The following is a 5,822-nucleotide window of genomic DNA, read 5'->3' on the forward strand; positions in this document are numbered from 1 at the left end:
AGATTGTGCCCCCAGTCAACAGAAAAAGTTGCTGAGAAAGTTAACTTTGTTTTATTTTGAAATAATATGCAGTATTACAGCTTTACTTGTGACATTCTCCAGTTCTTTGCTTTTTATGTTTATATCTACTATTTTAGGTTTGATTCTTCATTCTATATATTACTTTACAAAAATAATTGCACACAAGGCAGAAACCTGTGATTATTTTTGTGGTAGGCAGCATTTAACCTTACCCCAGTGTTTATAAAGTGATGACAAAGAGCTCTCTGAGGGTTTCATCTCTAAGTCAAAGTTTTAGGATATTTAATCTCATTTATTTTTTGTTTGATATATATTTACTTTGATAATTTCAGTGACCGTATTGGTTTCAGGAAAGAAAAGGATTGAGTAAGGACTGAAAAGTTCATACCTTTACCACTACAATTCCTGATATTGTCTAGACAGTTTTGAATTTCAGGACATATATGACCTGCTTTGTAAAAGACTCATACCACTAAACTCCACACTGATCAATGTTTCTAGCATTTTTCGTAAAATATTTATCACTGAGAATAAAAAGAAAAATGATGCCAGTGTCACATTTGTAACTACAAAATGCATTCAGAAATCTACTATTAACTGTTTTGTTTCCTGGGTTATAATATTTCCTTTGTGTCTACAAAACTGCTCAGGGATACGTTTATATAGTCCATTTCATCCTGTTCTTTCGCCAAATTTTGGTGTTCATAGGGTATAGATCAAAGTGGCCTTCCCTGTTTCAAAACATCAGAGGTTTCTTAAAACAATGTTCAGGCAAAAAAAAAATGTATAGACAAAATAACAGTCTCTTGGACTTTAATCTTTTAGTTTAAGTTCTCTATTTTTGAACTTCCAAGAAAGAGAACAGATTTTTAGAAAGAAAGCTAGAGCCTCCTTTACAATGAAATGGTATTTTCTTGCGGTGCTATCAGACCCAGAGTGCCCCCACCCAGGACGAAAGGAAATAGAGGAAAGGTTCAGTAATGATCCAAAGGCAACTAGCTTGATGAAATCAGAACGGTGACATGTTGTCAGGCGCCAAGATGTGGGATGAGAAGACTTGTTTCTATAAACCAAAATGAGGGAGACCACAGGACAGACGTTGGTAAACAACGAATGTGAAAGAAGGCAGCGTCAGAAATGATAGACTCCTTGAAGTAAATAAGAAGCCACACTCTCTGCAGAGGTAGAGAGAGGGGGAAAAAAGGTGCTAACTAGGTCAGGTACTGTGCTAAGGTCAATGTGCCAAGAGGAATTCATCGTAGGTTCCAGTTACATCATGTATGTTATTTCATTTTATCTTCATGGGGAAAGATAAGGAAAAACCGGGCCAGAGTGGCCTTCATGTGGTTGAGTAAAAGGAGAAGGAGAAAAACTCCTTAATAAGATCTCATATGTGCATCCGAGCCAACCCGGGACAGAAGACACCCAGACCACGTGGTGTTCTGTTACTTCACTCTAATTTTTTTTAAGTTTTTATTTTAATTCTAGTAGAGTTAACATACAGTGCTGTGTTAGTTTCTGGTGTACAACACCACTTGATTCAGTGTTCTATTACTTTAGATGGATAAGCTGATGATCCAGGTTCCAGATCTGTAAGCCTGGGTGAACAGACCTTGACTCTGTAAGAGCCTCCAAGACATGCTAATCAATGAGGCCCAGGCTAAAGCAGTGTACCTGATCTCATAAAGCACATAGATAGGCAGAGACATGCTACAAGTCAGGGCATGAGAACAGTTGACACTTGAGGAGTATATGAAGAATATTCCAGAAGTCAAAATTACACCTGCTAGATAAGAGATTGAAGCCCAACCAATTCAGTGCAGTGACCTCAGAATTAAGGGTGGGAGACAGAAAAGGATATTAGTGAAACGCACAGACTCTGAAGTCAGCAGCCTGTATTCAATTCCCAGGTGGGACACTGACCAATTGTGTTGCATTGAGCAGGCTACATAGACTCTCTGACTTTTGGCTTCCCCATTCGTAAAATGTAGGTAAATAGTAATAATAATAATAATAATAATAATAATAATAATAATTTGCTTCATAAGGCTGTTGATAAAAATAAACGAGATAATACATGTAAAATGTTTAGGAGAAATGCCTAGAATGTAAGATGTGGTTAGCAAAGCTGAGCTATGATTCCAAGAACAAAACTTCAGAAGCAGGCAAGAGTTTTTTAGCTTGAATTAGTAAGTGTCCTCTAAGTCATGAAGGAGGTAAAACTAGGACAAGTACAAGGAACCATACGGGGCAGACAGAAAGATCAAGAACTTGCTGTCTCAGTGAGGTTGTGCAGGTTTAGAATAGAAGCGGAGTTAGATGTCCCGCTACTGTTCCCACAGAAACCCATCCTTTACTCAGTCACAGCTCTTCTCTCTAACCTAAATACCTGCTACAGTGTCCATCGTACAGTAGGTGCCCATGATGTTGGCTGAAAGAATAAGCATATTTGAAATAGCCTTAAGCACACACAACCCTGTCTCTGGCTTCTCGCTTACAAAACAAAGGGGCGTTAGAAAAATTAGCCTCATAGATAAACCCAGATATTTTCAAAAGGAGGTGCTCTTTTCAAGACATTTTTTTTTTCTTTTTCTCATTTTTGTAAAGGAAGTGAATTTTAGTAAGTGCCGCGAGAATGTGTAAAGTCACCATAGGTGCCAAATCATAACACTGTCACAGGAGAATTCACACCTATAGATGAGCTAGTTGAAGAACAAAGTTAGTTTTGAAAGGTTAGAGAAAAAGATTTTGAAATGTCAGATCCACTCTATAAAACTGACCACCCTTGGCATCATCCTTTTAATCTACCTGGGTTGGAGAAAAGCCTAGGGCATTTGAAATGAAGACAATTAGCACCTCAGACAGGGCATCCACATGCAAAATTCTGTCACCTCTCAGAGACCTCAGGAGGTGACAAGTCTAGATAAGAGGACACTTTCAACCTTGGCTGACAGTTTGTCGATGCTTTTATATTTGACTTAAATGGCATTTATATTTTAAAAGGTTGTAGTTTGCTTTAAACTGTGAGGCTCTCTTCCTCCACCTCATGATTTTTATTTCTTAGGTCATTTAAAAAACAAGAACAAAAATCTTTCCTCTATTGGGTGAGATTTGAGGAAACAGCTCTTGCTTCTTGCACACAAATGAGCTCAGTCCGTTTCCCCTCTGTTTCTCTGGAAAGTACTCTTGGCTTCTGTTTAAAGCACAAAATGAATGTTAAAGCTGAAAGTGGCTTTAAGGGTCATCTGGTTCAAGTCCATTTGGCAGATGGAGAAAGTAAGGCTCAGAAAGAGAAAGTGATTTCATGGTAAAACATGGAGTATAATTTGGCCCTCATAACTGCTGGATTAATCCTCCTTCCAATTTGTTTTGCCGTTCCAAAGGTGGGCCAGGGGAATGTACAACCAAGTGTGTATGTGTATGCATTTTTTCTCTTATTTTCTTTTGAGCACTAATTTCATTCATTCACTCACTCAGCAAATATATTTAAGCATCTAATATGTGGTAGATGGGCATGCATGGCTGGCTCAGTCCACAGAGTGTGAGACTCTTGATCTTGGGGTTGGGAGTTGGAGACCCACGTTGGGTGTAGAATTTAATTAAAAATAAACAAAAACAGATGAAAAAAATAAACAAAATGTGCCACATGGAGAATACTGTGGTGGTGAGTGAAGTACACAAATTCCTGCCATCAAAGACCCTACGTTCTAGTGCAGGAGATAGGCAATACGGGATTCATCAGATAATTCTGCTTCTGAGTGGATTATACTTGTATTTGGGGCCCATTCTTTCTCTCTCTCTCCTGGTACCTCCACTAAGTCTATTTCTCCCCTCTCTCATTTTCCCCTTTTCCTCTCTTGTGAGCATGGCAAGAGAGAGAAGGAAGAGAGTCATTTTGAACTCTCTTGCTCTATATTTCAAGCTTGGCACAAAGTTCTGAATTTGCTAAAAAGTCAGGTTCAGTACTGGTGTAGCACTAGAGTGATGATGTCGGTATTTTTCATCAACACTGCAATAGAGGGCTGGCCCAGCTGTCAGCTTGCTTGTGAGATGACAACGACATGCTGGATGTGAGAGTTGGACTATTACCTTATAATTTATCTGTTCTTTTTTTTATACGAGTTTAGTTGTGCTGAACCCCATCGTACCTGGCTGCTTTGACAGGTGTGCTATTTTAGCAACACAGAACCAAAAACAGAACGAAAAGAAGAAGGCACGGTACCCTTCTGCTGTCAGATCCAGGTTGTGCTGTTCCTAAATTTGTGGATGATTTGTACAGGGTTGTGCAGAGACCAAAGAAAACACAAAAACCAAAAAACGAAAACAAAAAAACAAACACCCCCCCCAAAACCAAAACATTAAACCAAACAACATTTAGGTTTCATTTTTACCTACGTGACACAATGTTCTCACAGCTCACCTCACAGGTGCGCTGTTGTCCGAATGGACTGGATGAGGGCCTGGACCCCCCACCCTGTCTTCCCCTTTCACGTCTGAAATTTCACCATTGTGATGAACTTCTTTGGGCTAATCATTTGCCCACTCAAAATATAGATATTTCAGGACGGACTTCTTGAATCCTTAACATTGATGTATGCATTCACTTATTAGATTGATTTCTTCCTTGACCCAAAGCACGAGGGAGGGTGAAAGGTGGACTCGACCATAAACAAGTGAGGTAGAAAGATGATGAGATGCTCTTGGCTCAATTCCCCAGAGCTACTACCCCCAAATATCCTCTTGAATACTATTTTACTTTCTGTATTTATTCTTGGTGTTGTAAGAGGCTTATGCTTACACTTCATCTACTAAGGTTGATAGAGTCTAAGGATGAGCATGTTTCAATCAAGTAGAGTCACGGGACACCTGGCCAGTTCAGTCGGTAGAGCATGCGACCCTCGATCTCGGGTCATGAGGTTGAGCCCCATGTCAGGGGTAGAGTTTACTTAAAGAAAAAAAAAAGTGAGTCACTACTAGCTGCCGTTGAAATCTGAGAGGATTGTTCTCAACTCTAGCAGGTGGCAAAAACATATCTGGCTCTGAGGAAAAGCAACTCTGTGCACCTGATCAATTAGTAGGGCATGTGAGGATTTAGAACTTGTTCTGCCAGCCTTGAGGTTCCAGCCTTGCCATGCTTTCATGGAATTAGGTGCTGGAATTAGGTACTGAAGTCGTGGAAGAGATACAACAAACACAGGACTTCAATTATCTAAATTCCTGTTTTACAAATATTTTACATAATCAACAGGAACAATGTAGAAGGCCATCCAGCTTCAAGCATTAAAAAAAGTCTTATTCCAGTAAAAAAGGGGAAGTTTGAGGAGAATATTACTTAACTGCATATTTTAAAATAGAAGCAATGCTTCATTTCAGAGAAGGAAATGAAAGTTGAAAGGCTTTAAAAAATTAATGATAGTTTAGCCTCAACTGAAGAAGAAACATACTCTGTTAACAACAGAGGATATAATTATCAACACTTGCAATATGATTTAAAACAAGTTTTAGGCCCCAAATGTGGAAAGGCAAACCCCGTACCTCAAAGGACATATACAAGTCCACATAAAGACAAAGCACCAATGAAATGATTCACTCTCTCATCTAAGGCTCATCACATAAAAAAAAATTTGGAACGTGTTTGGACACAGACTAATTTTTTAAGGTTTTATTTATATGTGTGTGTGTGTGAGAGAGAGAGAGAGAGAGAGCGAGCGAGCACGAGTGAGACTGAGCATGAGCAGGGGAGGAGCAGAGGGAGGGGGGGAAGGCGACTCCCCACTGAGCAGGGAGCCGGAAATCCCAGG

This window comes from Mustela erminea, chromosome X (genome assembly GCF_009829155.1).
Source record: "Mustela erminea isolate mMusErm1 chromosome X, mMusErm1.Pri, whole genome shotgun sequence".
Classification (NCBI taxonomy): Eukaryota; Metazoa; Chordata; class Mammalia; order Carnivora; family Mustelidae; genus Mustela; species Mustela erminea.